At 58.8% G+C, this 18148-nt stretch overlaps 2 long non-coding RNA genes across 2 annotated transcripts in view; both read left to right on the forward strand.

Moving 5' to 3' along the window:
• Positions 1–279: 279 nt before the first annotated feature.
• LOC131817884 (uncharacterized) lies at positions 280–8656 on the forward strand. The gene is made up of 4 exons (XR_009348623.1): positions 280–4863; positions 4982–5078; positions 6007–6185; positions 7914–8656. It is a non-coding gene; the product is annotated as an uncharacterized LOC131817884 (long non-coding RNA).
• A 4568-nt stretch (positions 8657–13224) lies between these two features.
• The window catches only part of LOC131817886 (uncharacterized), a 55152-nt gene continuing 50228 nt past the window's right edge, over positions 13225–18148 (forward strand). Inside the window, exon 1 of the long non-coding RNA XR_009348625.1 lies at positions 13225–13413. This is a non-coding gene — a long non-coding RNA (uncharacterized LOC131817886). The remainder of the gene's footprint in view (positions 13414–18148) is intronic.

Consider the following 18148-nt stretch of genomic DNA (forward strand, 5'->3'; position numbering starts at 1 on the left):
CAGGACGCGCGGGGTCCAGCTGGAAACCCCTGGAGTCTCTGCCAGCAGGAGCCACGGGGTGGACCGGGGCCCATCTGAGCTCCTGGAGCTTGGCCCCTTGGTAGGATCAGGGCGGCTCACAGGCGCCTCTGGTCAGGGAGTCAGCCGGCAGAGTGCTGAGGGGTCCGGAAAAGAAGTGCTCAGCCTGTGGGTGGGGTGCGGTGGCCAGAGCGGGAAGCAAGCAAAGGTGTTCCAAGTCGGGGGAGGGGCAAAGAACTATTCCTGCGAAACCAAGGGAAGGCAACAAGGTCTTTGCTGTCGGTCAGTTACCTGGCGACAGTCTGCAGGGGAAGGGTTCGCCGGGCAAGAAGAAAATCCGATTCTGTGCTGGTCCCCTGCCTCTGTCCAATGGCCAAGGCCCGGCCTCTCGTCCCGTCTGCGCGCACCTGCGAGGGCCAGCCCTGTCCCGGGCCTTGTGGGACGGCGCTGGCGGGCGGCCGTGGAGGGGTGCGGTCCCAGCTCCTCCGGCGGCCGGGGTCTTCGGATGCCCTCTGCCGCTCGGACGCCACCCCCTCCACGCCGCAGCAGCGATGCATCACGGATGTCTGGGCCTGGGGTTCTCCATCTGTGGATTCTCTTTCACCGCCGGAACGTTGTTTGTCATGCTTTTCGTTTGTCTGGGGGAGGTAGCTATTCTTAGTCCTGACATGTGCGGGAGGAAGCGTGGAGGCCAGGCCTGCCGCACTGCCTGCCGGCGCTGCTGCTTTTCATCCTCCCGAGCCAAGACTCGAAAGACGGAGCGAAACCGCAGAGACCCCAGGCCCACCGGGCTCGGGTGGCACTTGCGTTCGGGGGGGAGGCGTGGACTTTACCCTTCCCTGTGTGCCGACCACAGAGCGAGGCACTTTGTGTGCAAGCATACTAACTGTGTGGCCGTTGACAATGGTGAAAGAGAAGGCGTGGGCAGACAGGGATGTTCCACGGCAGGGCAGGGTGGACGGGGCCCTGGCCGCGGCGGACGGTCCTCAGGCACTACAGCTAGTGTAGGCCCCGAGCATGGCCCAGGAGGCTTCGCAGGGCCCCTGCCAACCTGGAAGCCCCTGTCTTGTTGCTGCTGAGGAAGCGACAGGAGGGGGCCCTTCCAGAGGGGCCAGACTCTGACCCCAGCGAGGCTTATGGGGTCTGAGGCTCTGCACGGCCGTGACTGTAGAGGCTCGTCGTCACCAAGAACTTGGGAGATGAGTGTGGGTCAGGAGCAAAAAATACTATTTGCCTCTGATTCACGTTTCCTTGTCCTTTGCAATTTTGCCTTCCTTCTTACGAAAGCTTCAAGAACACTGAGCGCTGGAAAAGGGCAGAGAGCATCTGTAGTGGTAGCAGCAGAACAGCGTCTGCAGGCTGGACGTGGTGCTGCCGCTCCTTCCAGGCTTGGGGCTGCCTCCAGCTGTGTTACAGTTTTGCACAAGTTTTCTTACACTCGTTTTCCCGCTGAAGAGACCGCGTGCTGTGCCATCAGGATGAAAGCCCCCTGGGGTCCCACTGGGGAGGGGAGATTGTGGAGGCACCTCGACAGCCCGGCACAGGAGCTGGGCTTGTTGCTGAGGACACGGCCTTGGCCGGGTGGCTCCTCTCTGCACAGTGTCACATAGGCCCCGGAGCCCAGGTGCTCGTTGTGAACCCACTGGCAGACGAAAGGCCGAAGCTCCTCCAGGCCAAGGGGAGGAAGGCAGGCGCTCTAACTGCGAGGTCAGGAAGCTGACCCTGCCTGGGGCACTTCTGTTCAGTCTCCCCTTGAGGCTCCATGCGAGAGGGCAGCTCCGCGAGATGGCTCCCAGGGCGAGCATCCCCTGGACTGGCACAGCCCTGTACCCCGCACCCCCTCGAGAGAGCAGCCTCGTGGGGTTCGGGGCCGCTGAGCCTGCCTCCAGCACCTCCCCTTGGCCTTCCTGTTCCTAAACCAGTTTGGTGAGGACACGAGTGCGGTGAAGCATGTTACCTCGGCAATGGGTCCCTCAGCAGGAGGCGGCCCGATGCAATGTGGCCAGTGGACAGGAGGCAGGTGCACACAGGCCGTGCTGTGGGCTTCCCACCCCAGGTCGGCCACTTCCTAGCTGTGCACTTGGACTTCTGACCCATGATAGGGGCCAGACCCAGGGAAGCCCCCGCAAACATTGGCTCTGACAATGGCCGCTTGTCTGTGGTCAGCACTAGCTGATGTTTCCCTTTCGATGCCAACCGTCAGCCAAGAAGTCCCATAAAGACACCTATGGCTCAGTCTAGAAAAGCACCCTGAGGACGTGTGGGGAGGGAAGGACCCGGTGCCTGGACAGTGCTTCAACCTACGTGTCCTGTGTGAAGACTGAATATCGATGAGGCTCTTTTCTGCTAGATATCCTCTGCCGCTCTGCCCTCCTAGCCCCACGGAGGAGGTATAATTGTAAGTCGGAGGGATAGGGCCAGATGTTTGGGAACTTGCTGCCCCGTCCGAGCCAGCAGCGCAGGAGACGGACTCCCATGCACACTGTGGGGTCCTCTGAGCCCCTTCCTGGGGCGTCAGGTATGGATGTGCTCCCCACGCCGGCGTTCAGATGACACAGTGGGACCACGCAGACCCAGAACCGCTGGTAGGGACACGTTCGTGGTGTCTCCCTTGGTGCATGGTCTTGGAGATCCTGGAACCACCCGGATAAAATCCTCCTGCACCGGAGCCAAAGGACCCAAACCTGCGTTTGCCTCGTCGCCACCTGGTGGCGTCCCCCCACGGCTGCTGCAGGAGGAGGCAGGGCCCCAGGGGCCAGACGGTGTGGGGTGTGGGGGGCTGCGTCCATGGTCCCAGGGGCCAGGGCTGCAGATGGCAGCTCCCGCCAGCCCCTCTCCATTTTCCTCTCTCTCCCTCTCTGTCTCTGTCTGTCCATCTCTTACCAGGGACAGGGCCTGTCTTTTCAGCAAAGGCTGGCACGGAGGCCCCATTAAGGCAGGAGGCTCCCCAAGTCAGCTGTCCCCTTGGAGTCTACACCCCGAGGTGGTTTCCTCCTCCATGACCTGTGCCAGGTTTGCAGGCTCGCGGGCAGGCTCAGCCCACACTCTGGCCTCTGCGGCAGGGACTGTCCTTCTGGTGATCCCGCTGGACGGGCTGACATTCAGCCATAAATTGGATCTCGCCAGCTGTGAACGGAAAGAGGATTTTGGTTTATTTACTGAGATCCCGTCACTGTACTCGGAGCCGGGGCGGTAGCGTGAGAAAGAAAGGTAAACGGATAGCGTGGAAGTTAGCGCGCGCTCCCAGGTCTGCTGAAACCTGCCTGCGGGAACGTCCTGGAGACCGGACCCCGCCAGCAGGGCCCCGAGCGGGCGGCCGAAATAGCTGTGCCTCAGTGGGATTGTTTTGTTTTGTTCAGAACTTTTCTGTTTTCTGAAAATCCTGTCCCAGGAAATACCAAAGGGGAAGAGAGCAGGCAAAGAGAAATTCCTTCCGTCACTTCAGCACTGAGGCTCTTTTCTTAGTAGCCGGCAGGTTTTAGAGTGGTTTTAGGTCTGCAGAAAAATCTGGTGGCGAGCCCGGGCCCCATCCCCGTCCCGCTCCTGCCTCAGTTTCCTGGGTCGCGGGCATCATGCATGGTCCAGCACACTACGTGGACACGTCATTGTCGGGTGGAGCCCATGGTTTCCGTGGGCGGTCACTGTCGGTGGTGGACGTCTGGTGGGTTTTGTCAGATGTGCGATGTCACGTATGCACAGTCCCCAGATCACACGGGACAGTCTCACGGCCTCCAGGACCCCTGATGGCAAGGAAGGGTGAAAGCAGCTTTTAAGAAACAGCTGTCCTCGTTTTCAGAGCTGCAGGAGAGACGCCGGGGGCCAGACGTGGCTGCAGGAGGACGGAGGGCAGTCGGGTCTGCGTATGCGTGCGTAATGGTGGCGGCACACGGATCTTATATTAAAGCAGAAGGGCATGGCCGTGGGGGGGTGGGGTGCGCGTCCCTGCTGAGTAGGGCCGCACCTCCCTCCTTGATTCAGGAGGGTGACTTTGGGGGCGATTCTGTGCACACGTTGCCCCATGGGAGATGGTGCCACGAGGCCGGCTCTGAGCTGGTGTGCCCCCAACCAGGGATCCGGCAGGAGGCAGCTTTCCTCCGTGGCGTGTTCTTGTGGACGTGGCTGGGGCTGACACGCGTCCTGCCTCCTTCGTGCCCGCACGGCATGAGCCAGAGCCACCAGCAGCCTTTGCCTCTGGGATCCAGAGATAATGAAGCTCTCTTGTCTTTTGGAGGTTCAGGCGAAGTGAATGGGGGACCAGGCCAGGTGCCCCGGCTGGACAAGGCATGTTCTCAGGTCCACACAGCGCTGGCCGACTGACCTGGCAGCTCGCTGCTGCGCATGCGTCTGGGAGAAGATGGGAGGCTTGCCCGGAGCTAGTTTCTTCTTCAGCTGGAGCCTCCCAGCCCCCACTTCCAGAGGGGAGGGTCTCTGAAGGTATTTGTGGATAACGGACACCTTGTCACGGCTGCGTGCCCCGGACGTGTTTTTCTCTGACTCTCAGATTTCTGCTCCCTGAGGTGGGCGTGCTCAGATCCCCTAGTGCTGGGGACATTCCCGTCCCGGCCAGGGTCGGGCAGTGTTCACTACCTTTTCCAAAACCCCCGTTCGCCCCAAAGACGTCCTCTTGCTGTTGTTCCTTCTGGCACCCCCTGGCTTTGGCGTCAGACAAGATGAAAAAGTACCCATTTGAAATTCATTCGTAAGAACGGAAGACCAGGGCATCGCCGGGCGTCTCCCGACGGCTGCGGCCCACTGCCGACCGCTCCGCTGAAAGCCAGCATCTGGAACGCGGGGTCTTTGTGGCAACGGCTGTCGTCCGCCAGAACTGTTCCAACTATATTCCAAGTAGGTTAACTTACTGTGCTTCCTTTCATTCTTCCAGCTGAAATTTCCCCGACTTTTCCCCCCCTTTTCATTTTATTAGGTTAATAAAACTCGGTTTTCGAACATTTTGCTGCCCCAGGAGGGCAGCGGGCCCCCGTCCAATTCATCAGCGACCTAATGAGCGGCCCCGGAGGTCCTGGCCCGCCCGTTCCAGAAGCTCTCTCTGCCTTGTAAAGGTGAGGCCCACGGGCTGCACTGTATATTTTGTCTGTTGGTTTCCCAAATTCTCCTGCCAGCTTGACTGTCACTTCTCGGGATTTATATGAGGCAGCGGCACCGCGGGCCGTGCTGTAGGGGAGCCCCCCCCCTTTGCCTGCTCTGCACACACACCACACACTCCGTGCCATAAAAGAACATTTCTGTAATAAAATGAAGTAGAAATGTGTCGATGTTAGCATTTTAGAACATTCCAGCACCCGGGCTGTGGGAAATGCCTTCGCTTGCATGACGGAGGGAAGCTCTGTGAGAGTGGGGGATAAAACGTGTAAAAAAAAAAAAAAAAAAAAAAGAAGGAAACCGTCTGGGATTTAAGCAGATGAGTGACCAGTAGGAGGTCCGCGTGCGCGCAGTCCCCACAGTGTCTTTACACACGCATTCCTCCCGCCCCTGGTTCATTGTCTGTGTTTCAGAGAAACACCGGTAGAAGAGGAAGTGGGTGCTGCTACGTCCTGGCCCAGGGTCTGGACTCTGTGCCCTTCTAGAACATTCTTTGTCTTCCTCCTCCTGTGGGCTCTCTTGCCTTCGCCAGCTTGTCGGGACGGTGCCCCTCTGGGCACGGGGCCGCGTCCATCCCGACATGCTGGGAGAGCGGGAATCTGAGCGCACGAGCTCGGGGACACAGGTCAGCTCAGCAGCCCGAGGGATGGAGACGTGGCCGTGGGAAGCAGCAGAGTGGGGCTGTGGGGTCCTGGGGCCAGAGGCCTCCGAGCCGCTCACAGCAGCCCAGCCCTGTCGGTGTCCGCCCCTGGTGTCCCAGCTCCTGCCCTCTGGTTTGAGCTTCCAGGAAGCGCCTGTTCTCTAACTGACGGCGCCCCCGAGGGCACGCTCGCTCGATGGCGAGTCAGCTCCTCCCCGCGACCTGTACCTACCTTCCCTTCTTTCTAGCCGCCCACCTGGAGCCCAGAGGAGCAGGACCTCGGAGGGGAGCTTTTGCTCGTCGCGCCCGCAGCACCAGGGACGTGGACGCGCTGCCTTGGACCGTCTCACCGCCTGCTTGGCCCTGATGCCCACTCACGGGTGTCGTCAGACAGTGGCTGGGATCTGGGGACTTCTCGTAACACCTGGTACGGGGGCAGGAGGGAGGCAGTCCATCCCTCTTCTGCGGGCTCTGTGCGCTGTTGAGGGGAGTCTGAGGGTGGCTGAGGCCGGAGCACGCAGGCAGACACGGGCACCATCAGCTCGCCCGTTGTTCAACCCAGGGAGACAGACTGACGTGGCTCTCAGCTGTGACCTCAGGGTGTCCACGTGCCCTGGGATGTGTGTGTGCCCCGCTGTGTGCACGCTCCTGGTTCCTGTGGACCACGGCTTGGTGGCTCAGGTCCTCACACGGGGGCTGCTGTTGACAGGGCTCGGAGGGAGTGGGTGCCGCTCATGCCGCCCCTCGAAGCTTCTCAACCCAGGGCTGGCCTTTCTCAGTCCCGTTTCCTGCCCAGGCAGCTAGAGGAGGCTCCGGTGCAGGATTCCCTGGGGCTGAGGAGTGTTACTGTGCCCTCGTGGGGCACGCCATGATCTCCTGAAATACACTCTGAAGGGGTTTGTTTTGTTTTCCCAACTTGACACCCGTGGACGGAAAGCAGCCGCTTGCCTTCCCGCCGAAGGGCTTGCTGTTACCCTGTGCTCTTGCAAGAGGGCCCTGGCCCAGCGCGCAGAGGTAGCGTCCAGGGTGCTCGTCACGGGTTTCTTCTGGCCTTACTGGCCCTGAGACGCGGCAGCTTTTGCCCCTTCCCTGTAACTAATCCGCGCTGCCTTTCCCGCCCCCTCGGGCCGGCCCACCTCCCCTGCCTGGACTGAAAGGAGCATTCATGCTTGGGCCACCTGCTTGTTTAAACTCACCCCGTGTGAGTCCACGTTAAATGCAACAGAATGGGGGGAAATGTAATTCTCTGTCGGCTTTTGATCAAAGAGAGGGCTTTAAAAAAATTCAAGATGGATTTCTGAAGGACAAGGTTGTACACATTCCTTGTGTTTCTGAGCTGCAGTGTTTGGTTGGTTTGGGGGGAAAAAAATCTTTTTCCCCCCCTTTTGATCCCAGGGAGAAAACACTCACACAAACACGTCTCGGCACCACAAACATTGCAAGCCGGGGCCTCTCCTTCACCCTCCCCAGCCGGGGGTTGGAAGGGTACTGCCTTCTCATTTATCAACAACACAGGGGAATTCGGGATGCGACTCACCCCAACACGCAGACCCTGTCCTCCTTCTGTGCGAGTGCGTGGCAGAGTCGCCGCCGTCTGGGGCCCACTCGGGACCCAGCACGCCCGCCCGTGCCCAGAAACACACGTGCCGGCTCTCCCCCAGCCCCCAACCCCGTCGCCACCAACCATTAAGGGTACATTTCTCCCTCGCTCCTTCAGCCTCGAAGCAAATGCAAATAAAAAGTGCTTAAAATGGTTAACATTTCCTGTCACTGAAGGCATTCGTGAGGGGTGGGGGTCGCTGAGTTTTAAGTGTATTTTCATAGGAAAACTCATTTCAGATCTGCGGCAGGAACTCGGACAACTCGCACAGAGTCTCGGGGTCTGCCGGGAGCCCGAGCTCTGAGTCAGCTGCTGCTCCTCTCCCTTGCGTGGGTGCAGGCGAGCACGTACCCAGGTCCGCGCTTAGGCCCACTTGGGGCCCGGCTCGCTCTCACCGGGGAAAATAAAATAGGCCCTTTCCTGCCACCCTCCGGTTTACCCTTTTTCTTTTCTTTTATGGAGGGAAAAAAAAAAAAAAAACAAAACCCCAAACAAACAAAAACCAAATTTGGCAATTTATTTTGTTGTGTTTCCTCTATTAAATTGTTGAGCTAGTGATTTTGCCAACTTCCTGGATGTTCATTTCTGGTTCTGCACAAAAGAGCCACATTTCCTTTTGGAATCGGGACCTGGAGACAGACAGCAGCAGGCGCTGGAAATTGTGAGTACTCCCCGGGCTTCCTCCAGCGACGCTCTGACCCTGTCCGTCCTGCCTCCCCTGTCCTTCTCGGCCAGTTAACCTTCTGTGGGGCTCCTCCACGAACCCCTCCTTCAGCCCCAGCACCGCGTGGACTGTGAGGAGCGGAGTCTCTGTGATGTCTGCGCGAGCATGGACGGGAAAGGGGCGGGGAGAGCTCGGCCGCGGCCGTGACTCCCGTGTTCATTTTAAGGCTCCGAAAGATGGCGAAAGTCAACGAAGCAAGCTGGTTTATTTCAGGGCGAACCGTGGGTCCCTACTGAATTTACCTAATCAAATGAATTTAAAAATTTTCATCTTCTCATTCCATTCCAGCAGAAAATGAGTTTGCCTTTATGATGTCCAGATCTTTCGAACTCTACTGAGTGAGAAATTAAGTTACAAAATGTAAATACTTTGGTGATGCCCACATACACGTATGTGAAATGAATATAGGCATGAAATGAAGTAATTCCTGACTGTAACGTAATAGCAAGCCCGACTTTAGGCTCCTAGGATGCTTAAAAAATTTTTATGATGTGTAATAAAGAAAATAAGGTGCAGTAAAAAATGTTTCTCTTTAAAAATGGGTGCCTTGTGATACTTAATAAATTCAATTGTATTTTTCATGTAACCTAAGTTGTTTATTTTTAAAAATCTTCTGAACATCTTTGTCAGATGTTGGAAGGGTAGTAAAAAAATAATGTTAACACTCTAGGCCACAACTGACTTCTTTCCACGAAACTATTCTAATGAGTGTAGGCAATTGTAAAACAAGGCAGTTCTCTCCTGAAAAGAATACCCTGCCTTTAATTACCGAGAGAAAGCACTTAATGCTCAAATTTCAAGGCAAATCAGGGAGATCCGTTAGGAACAGGGAGAAGGAGAAAAGCAAGCCGGTTGTTTGCATAAGAAAAACCCAGAAATCGCCATCCTACAGATAGGGGATCAGAACAGGATTGTATTTATAAGGAAAAGTTACATAAACTTCAAAAATGGTAGTTGTTTTGCGTAAGTGCCTGAGAAAAAGGATTCAGAATAATATTTGGGTTATCCTTGTTTTGGGCTCTGGTGTTTGCGAAGGCTTGTCAGGTTAAAGAACCCTGAGGGGGGATGTGAGTGTGCACGTGTGTGTGCATGTGCATGTGTGCGTGTGTGTGTGCGTGTGCGTGTGTGTGCGTGTGTGTGTGTGTGCGTGTCCCCTTCTTCCCCAGCCTGGAGAAGTGTGTGGGGGGGGAAGAGGGGTGCTGACGGCTTGGAAAATAAATCTTCACCCCAGAAATTCATAACTAATCCAGAAGTCTTAGAAATTAAACGTAGGGATGCCCTTTCTTTCACCTCCTCAATTTGGGGGTCGCAGGCTAAGGGGATGGGCCAGAGTGTGTTTGAAACCGCCGCCCACCAGAGCCAGAAGGCTGTTGCCACTTTCCCATGCGTCTGCCCAGACTGTGCGGTCCTCGTCCTCCTGCCCAAGAGGCCGCGGCGCGGTGTGACAGAAACGGATTTTGCCGGCCCCGCTGCATGGCTGGGGCGGACGGCTCGGCCTCCCGCGCGGTTCCCCGGCTGCCCGGCAGATGGCGGTGTTACTTCTGGAGTGGTCCCCGGCCTGGGGGGTGGGGAAGATGCTGAGATTCTGCCCCAGAGCTGGGGGTCCCGGTCAGGTCCCCCTTCACCTCCCCAAGGGCGCGTCTAGTCCACGGAAACGTACGGAGTAGGGAGTGTTTGAGGCCTCGCTGAACCGTGCCGCGCGATGGGAGTGCGGCGAGTGTCCGAGCCCAACGCTAGCCAGCGGGAGCCTCACCCTCCCGGAGCAGCCCGCCTGCGAGGAACGTTCCCTGCACCGTTCACGAGAGCGATGGAGGAGGCTTCGTGGGTGTTTTTAGATCTGCTGCCTGTTGGTGTGTCGGGGGGAGCTGACCCCTCTCCATCCTCCCGTGGCAGTCGGGCAGAGCCCACACTCGAGGACGCCTGTGCACGTCCGGATGCGGGAAACCAGGCTATGCAGGGGTGGGGCTCCGAGTCTCACCTTCTCAACAACGGCTTTTCCGCTGGGGGTGAGGAACACGCGTGGGAGTGGCCGCCCGGACCCATGTCTGGTCCTGTCAGCGCCTGCCGCGCCGGTGCCGCCAGCGTCCTAGAGCTTCTCGACCGTCCTCTCCCTCCAGAGGCTTCGGGGTGGCCCTCGCCTCCATGCCACCGAGAATGGTTCCCACTTCATTTCAAGAACAGACAGACATTTTTCTGCCCCCATCTCTTGCTAGGGAGAATCTCCGAACCCTATGAGCACGTTTTCAACCTGTGTGTTGTTAAAATTCAGGGGAAGACAATTTTAAATGATTTCGGCGTCGTGGGACAGACACTGTGATTCCTTAATTTGTCTTGGGTAGTGACTTGCCACATTGTTTAATTTGAAAAGAAACAGCGTGCACCTGACGCTGTGTGAAACAGAGCCCAGCGCCGACAGAAAGGCTTACCTTTGGTTCCTAAAGAGATGTCATCACTTGTTTTTGAAAAATGAAAACACGGCAAGAGGGTTCATTTGACTCTGAATGTGAAGCCCTGTTTAAAGACGTAGGAACGCGTCCATGCAGCACAGTAGGACGCCTTCCTCGTGTAAATCACGTGTTGTCCTTTAAAACTTCAACCAAATGACGTGCAGGCTTTTTTACCTGTGTGTGTTTACAGACTGGGCAAGTGACCCACCGCCCGTAAGTGTCCATATGACTACGATGATTGTGCAAGAAACCCAGCCGTATAAATTCTGTTCTGCTTTAAAGACTGCCCTTTGGGGAGAAAGTCGTTTAAGTATTGTGTGGCTGTGACCAGCAAGCAAGAGCTAAAATGAAAACAAATCCTCCCGAAACTTAGCTCTAATTTTCTCGAGCAAGATACTGACCCGTGAAACGTAGACAGTGTCTGTATCGAGGGAACCTTCGTAAACGGGTCCGGAGAAAATAAGGTCTTGTCTGTCCCAAATACTTGGCTGGCAGGCGGAGCGGAGAGCGTACGTGGACCCTGGAGAAAATAAAATTAGTGATTTCTGGAGTGAGATCTGTTCAGGCTCGTACAGATCCAGGCAGGCGATCATGTTGGAACTGACTCGAAAAAATTTGTATCACTTGGCACTTTGGCTGACGGGACAATTTAATGACACCAGCTACTCATGTGGACTTACATTTCTGCTCGGGCTGACCTTCTTACGATCGTGTTTATTTCCAGAAGTCACGCTCGTGACGGCTCTCCTAGGCCGTCCAACGGCGAACATTTTCTCGCTTAGCTGAAAATACTTCAGGTTTCAACCCAGCAAGGAAAAGCACTTTCAGACGTCACGTGTAGGAAGCAGCTTGTTTGGGGCAAGATTTTTTTCTAGAAAACGAACTTAGCCAGACTGTTTGACCAACTTCAGCCTAAACTATGTTTATGCTTCAGTTTGCCAGCCAAGCCGGAGGACTTCAGCTGCCTCAAAGATTATTGCTGCTGCTTTTCCGGGCTTTTATTGTTTTGTTTTTTACTTTTCAAATACTTTATTTTATTTTATTTTTTTCAAAGATTTTATTTATTTGACAGACAGAGATCACAAGTAGGCAGAGAGGCAGACAGAGAGAGAGAGAGGGGGAAGCAGGCTCCCCGCTGAGCAGAGAGCCTGATGCGGGGCTCGATCCCAGGACCCTGGGCCGAAGGCAGAGGCACAACCCACTGAGCCACCCAGCGCCCCAACAAGTACTTTTTAAAAATTCTTTGTTCTTTACTATTGTATTCGGTGGAAGGCTGCAGAGTGGCCCGGGCACCTTCTTTCACGTGGGCTTCTGAAACGCCGAGGCTCGTGGCGCCAGCAAGCGCGTTGGGCGGCTCGCAGTGATCGCGCGCCGTTGCAGGGTCTGGTGTCGAATCTGTAAACTTTCCACATTGTGTTTTTGTGGAAGTGACGTTCGATTTCGGCCAGCAGAGGTGGGGAGGCATCGTTACTGCCCTCCTAAGAGCTGAATGGCGATCAGAGCTCTTATCTTGCGTTGTGTGTTAGCTACGCGTGAAAGAAGAGAGAAGTTTACCCAGACAAACCGGGAGACCCGCTCAGCATCCAGCGTTCGATGGAGAGAGCCGTCGGTGGGGAGTAAAGCCCACGGGGTTCACCACCTCCTCATCCTGCTGGGGAGCGCTCTCAGAGGGAGGTGGGGAGCCGTGGGGACTCCCTCCGGGTCCAGCTAACGTGTTTACGCTGCGCGTCGGGAGCAGGGAGCCCGAGGTTCCTCGTGCAGGCGCGCACCAGAAGCTCGGATCCCGGCCCGTCTCTCAGGCGGACTCTCAACCTGCTTCTCTGCATGGTTTGGACCAATGAGTCTTGGAGGCCGCCCTTCCCAGTGGCCTGGCTGTTGCTACAGGAGGTGTCCAGCAGGAGCTGAGCTGGGGCCCCAACATTCCATGCTGACCATCGCCCGGAGAGGGTCTGGGCGCACAGGTGTCCCTCGAGGCTGCGGCCGGGCTTGCGGTGGCAGGAATGAGCACGTTCACGGCAGGATGTATGGCTTGTCCACAGAGCAGGAGCTCTCTGGAGCGCCCAGCCCCAAGCACCAGCAGCAGGGGCACAGACTCGGCCGGGAGGGGGACTCCGACAGTGATGCCATGCTGCTGGCCCTGGCGACCCCGGCACCCCACCTTCTTGGTGCTCTAACATTGGACACTTGGTCATTTAACAAATTCCTGTGTTTTGCTTTGCGAGTCGACTGTCTCCCCTGCCAAGACTCTAAGCGTTGGGACGGCGGCAGACTTACACAAGACTGGGTGTTAAGCCAGAGTTGGCCGCATGCCAGGTATCGGCTGGGGTAACTGGACGCTGCCTCCCAGCAGGTGGACAGCGTAGGGAACACCACTGTCCTCACCCGGCAGTTGAGGAAACCAAGTCCCAGGGAGGCTGAGTGGAACTCTGCACGCGGCACAGCCGCTGTCGGACGGTGAGGAGAACTGTGGCCCCGAATCGGGGCCAGCGGACCGCAGACCCCACGTCTTGAGCCAGGGCCTCCGTGAGCTCCTCTGTTGAGGGGACACGCAAGCGGGAGGATTTGAGAGGCGGGAGGTGTGAGGCCTGGAGCAGAAGTTCTCCCGCAGGAGGTGGGGCTCACCTGGGGCTCTGCCCGCCCTCTCTGCAGACGCTTGCTGAGTTCCTGTAACATTCTGAGCCTCAGTTTCTCCTACGTAAAAAGGACCTAGTGACCTTCCTTTTCCAGGTTGTCAGGATTTGAGATTGTGAATGCAAAATCTGGGCCCATAGAGCGTGCTGGATAAAGGACCACGTCGCCACTGTCTCTGGGCGAGTCCCTGGAGCCCCGAAAAACACGGGCAGAGGGGCTGCCTGGCATCGCATCTACCAGATGGGCACCCTGGGTAAGTCTCTTGAACTTGCCAGATCTCGGTTTTCTCTGCTGCTCCTGCCTCAGAGGCTCGCCCGAGGAGGGAGAGCCGGGCCCATGGTCTTCACGGAGGCTGCGCTCCCATGCTAGGCCTTGCCGTGGGAAGTGTGGCCCATAGACCAACAGAGCTGGCAGCACCTGGGAGTCGGTTAGAAACGCAGAGTCCCAGACTCCACCTCGCCCTCCCAAACCAGACCTGGGGTTTGTGTGCACATCCTGGCTGCCCGAGGAGCGCTGCCCTGGGGCGCAGGGGAGACGGGCTCTCCCTGCTCCGGGGAGCGGCCGATGCCGGCCCTCCGGGACCCTCCGCACTCAGGTCCCTCCTCGTCCCGTCCTTGCCTGCCGGGTGCTTCAGGGGCCGAGAGGCCGCCCCAGACAGGCTCCTGCGTCCCTGCTCCTGCTGGTCTGAACTCGGGGCACCGGGGGAGGCTCTGGCGGAGGTGGCAGGGCGGGGAGGGAAGAGCCCTGTGTCTTCGGCAGTGGTGCTGCTCGTAGGACAGGCCCTCGCCGCCCCCCACCCCACCTCCTCCCGTTCTGCAGCCCAGGGGTGCCGGCAGCTTCCTCACGGCTCATCCCCGGCTCCGCCCGTAGGCGTCCGAGCTTTTCCGTCTCCACGGCAGTGTTCCAGGTACGGAAGCTGCCTTAAGTACTCAGGGAGGTTTTTGTTTCTCTCCGTTGGATCTAATGGCCAGTCCCAGGGGTGGGGATTTTCAAGTCAGAAGGATTGGTCAGGGATCACAGCTCTCTCGCTGACGCGTGCCCTAGCCGCAGACAAGTCACCCTTCCCACACCGCAGGGGAGCCCCCTCCTCGGCCGTGGCCCTGGCCGTCCTCACCTGCAGCAGGTAGAACGCACCCATGGTCGGGGCTCTTCACCCCTCCACAGAGGATCTGTAGCTGCTTCTCCCAGGAGGCGGGCGGATTCCTTGTCTCTGGGTCATGGTTTTGCCATCTGACGTGCTTTGGTCCATGAGAGGTTAGCAAACGTCATGTAGGCAGAAGCTTGGCGAAATGTTTACCTGTTTCCGGCAGCGCCCTCGTGCCTCTGGGGCCAGCATGAGAAGAACCTGTGCCGGCCTGAGGAAGGACCCGGGACACGCAGAACCTCGTGGCCCCATTCAGTGCTGTGGAACTCTAGACACATAAGTCAGCCCAGCCGATGTCACAGGCCGCCCGCGGGCCACCCCCGACATCACACGCGCTTGCCCGTGGTGAAAGTGGACGGTGACATAGTTGCCATGGCGAGCTGCTCTCGGGGTCAAACGTGGCCCTTGAGAACAAGGCTGTCCAGCCAGGCAGAAGGAGGCTGGGGTTCTAGCTCAGCTGTTCCCGAATGGCTGTCCTGGGGAAGGTCAGTTTGTTTCTCTGGGCCTCGGTTTTGTCTTCTCTGGAGCGAGGCTAACGGTAGGACCCACCTCACATGGGGATGGAGGTGACACATCAGGCCGCGGCCAGCAAGTGCCGTCGTTACTGTGAACAGGAGTAACGACAATACTGTGCTCTGAAAACCAGCAGCCACGGCCCAGCCTTGGCTCTGCTCTCTGTGCTCCGTGACACACACCCGCGAGGCTCACCGCTGCTCCAGGGCTTCCTGCTGTCTTGTGCCTCAGTCCCTTTGCATATGCTGTTCCTGCCCCAGGAGTGCCGCTTCCCTCTCCGACTGGTGAGTCCCCTCCTTTCTTCAAGACGCCACTCAAGGGTGAAGAACTTGGGGTAACTCTGTGGTACCGGTCGCGGCCCACCATCCTTCGGGAGGGCGACGTGCGCATGGGCAACCGCAGGCTGTGGGAGGCGTGTTTGATGGGGCAGCGGCGTCTGAACGGGGGTGGTGTGGGGGCAGCGGAATCCGGGCCTGGGTGACGCAGCCACCGAGGGGCGCAGAGCCTCCTCCTCGACCCCCGCAGGCAGGGGGCTGTGAGGCAGGAGCGGTGTGAGACCCGGGCCCAGCTCGGAGCACGCAGGTCAGGGCGGGCCCAGCTCGGAGCACGCAGGCCGGGGCGGGTGACGGCTTCAGCGTCTGCCCCGCTGCGCCGCAGCCAGCGGGTGGGTCTGGCCACCCCGGTTCACGGATGCAGGCGCTCCAGCCCTCCTAAGAGGGGATGGCCCTCAGTCACAAGCCGGGAGGAAACAGCAAGTCTGGGTGCCACGTGGCTGTCGTGGGAAACTGGTTTCACCAAGGAAATGAATAAAATAAAACTGACCAATACATAAAACATGTATTTTTGTGAGTAGAGGCAGCCTGTCGTTCTGTGGTGAGCTGGAAGCCCTCGTCTTCGACCCTCTCACGGGTGAGGGGGAGGCGGGCCCTGGCTTGGCGGGGAGCAGCTTCCGTGGAGACGGCCTGTCTGCCGCCAGTGTCCCCTCCGGGAAGAGGGGGGTCGGGGGCCGCTGCTCACCGTCAGGCGGCGCGCGGGTCGGGACCGTGGTGGTCGGCAGTGACAGGGCGGGGCGTCGGAGGCCCGGGCGGCTGGAGGCGGGCGGTCTGGGCCGCGGCCTGGCTCCCCCCTCTTTTGGGCCCAGTGCCTGTGGGCCTCCGGCACGAGGTACACACCGTGCCCGTGAGCCTCCGTCGCAGCCCGAGGAGAGGCGCGCCCTCCTGTCCCTCTGGAAGGGCTGTCTTCGGCAGCTCACCTCAGTCGCCGTGGCTGCCGCTGTATCTCCTGACCAGTCTCCACTGCAAAGGAGTCTGGGAAACTGCATATTTTTAGTAGGGTCCACTGCCAAGCCAAATAAAACCAGAATCCTGTCAACAAGGAGGAGTGGGCGGGGAGCAGATGTGGCCAGGCAGCCGGCGGAGGGCTGAGCGGCCAGCCCAGGGCCACACGTGGCCAGTGCGTGACGCTCTCTCGGAAGGTGAGGGAGACGTTTTTCTTTGCAAAAACCCTCCTGATGAGAAGTTTATCTCTTACCGTTCCAAAGATTTCACTCACAGCCTCATTATGAAGAAAATGAATTAATATGTTTCTACCTGCTGGGAGCGTAAGGGGTGGTTTTTGGCCAAGACTCCCCCTGATGTAGTGGCTTCTTTCTTGCCTCATGGAGAAGGACATGGGGTCCACTCGGTAGTCGGCGTCAGAGTGGGGTTCAAGTGGCAAACCCCTGCTGGCCGCAGCCGGCGAGGGCGCCGCTGGGCCCAGAGTCTTGCAGAATGGGGATGGGGTGTGCTGGGGGAGGAGGCCCCCCTTCTGGACCACACCCTGGGGGTCCCGCGGCCTCCCCGTCCTGCGATGGGCCCCGCACCCCCTCAGGCCCCGGGGCGAACCGGTGGTTTCTGCCGTGGGCTCTGCAGCACAGAGCAAACTCTCTCTGCTCCCTCCTAACCGGGCTGCGCCGTGGGGCCCGAGAAGGCTGTGGGGCTGGAGTCCTGGGGACGGGCGCAGTGAGCCCACCACCTGCCGGTGTTCACCTCTGCAATGCTGGGCGGGGGCTCGGGGCTCACTCCCCTCGTGAGCGGGCCGTGCGGGCCTGTCAGGGCTGCTGAGAGGAACACGAGCAGGGCGGCGCGTGGGGCCTGACGCCGGCGAGGAGCACAGGGGTTGTGGCTGCTGTGGCCTCTCCATGTGGGACCAGCCCTCGGGTGCTGCAGGGAGCCCCGGGGGCACCCAGCTTGTCAAGCCCGTCCTGCACTGGGACACCCTCTCCAGAGCCCGGTTCCCCGCCCAGCACAGAGTAGATGTCCATGATGAGGGTCCTGGGTCTCCCGTCCCACTGCCCGGGTCCGCAGAGGAGGCCCCGCTCTTACCGCGGCCAGCCGTTGTTGGAAACTCCGCCACAGGACAAGTGATAAAGGAGATTGGGAAAACACGAGGCAGAAGTTATGTTTTGGTGAAGTTGTGTTCCCCAAACAGGGCTGGCGGTCCGCGGGGTCCTGTCAGGGACAAGCAGCCGCCCTAAAAGCACAGCGGGGAAGCCAGCCCCACCTTGAACTGGAGAATCCTTGCTCAGGCCTGTGAAGTAGGCAATCCCGATCACGTCTGCTGTCCCAGCGACACCTGTGTCCCTTGGCTTGGGGCCCCTCTGTCTCCTCACCCGAGCCGGCGAGGTGCTGTCCCTCCGCCTCCTTCCCACCACTTCTGTCCCTCCGCTGTCCTCTGCTGCCTCCCTCTTCCCTATAAGGACCCTGGTGGTCACACTGGGCCACTCAGTAATGCAGATTCTCGTGCTCTGTTGGGAGCTGCTGGTTAGCAACCCTTGCTCCCTCGGCAGCCTTGCTCCCCCCTTGCCGTGTAAACTAGCATCTTCCCAGGTTCTGCGGGTTGGGCTGAGGATGGTTTGGGGAGAGGTGGGACATCGTTCTGTCTGCTACGCTGCCGTTCCCTGTGCTCTCACAGCCTCAGGAGAGCTGCTGCATCACCAGCCATCATGTCTGCGTTCAGAGGAGGACGGGAGGAGAAAGGCGGCAGGACTGCGCCAGCTGCGTCCGTGTCTTCCAATCGGGAGAGCCCAGGGTTTCCCAGAAGCATCCCCAAAGATCCCATTTAGGCAGGCCAGGGAGAAGGTGGGTGCAAAGACCCCAGCCAGCACCTCCGTCTGCGGTGTTTGCTGTGGCCCCTTCCCAAGTTCCTGGACGCACCGCAGTGGCTCGTGGCGGCCCCGGGCCCAGGAAGCAGGAAGCGGCGGCTTCCAGAGCACGTCTGCAGGGCTGTCCGTGGTCGGCGCGGGAGTTCTGGAAGGGAACCTGGGGCTCTGCATCTGGAGCCATGGGGGCAG

This window comes from Mustela lutreola, chromosome 16 (assembly GCF_030435805.1).
Source record: "Mustela lutreola isolate mMusLut2 chromosome 16, mMusLut2.pri, whole genome shotgun sequence".
Classification (NCBI taxonomy): Eukaryota; Metazoa; Chordata; class Mammalia; order Carnivora; family Mustelidae; genus Mustela; species Mustela lutreola.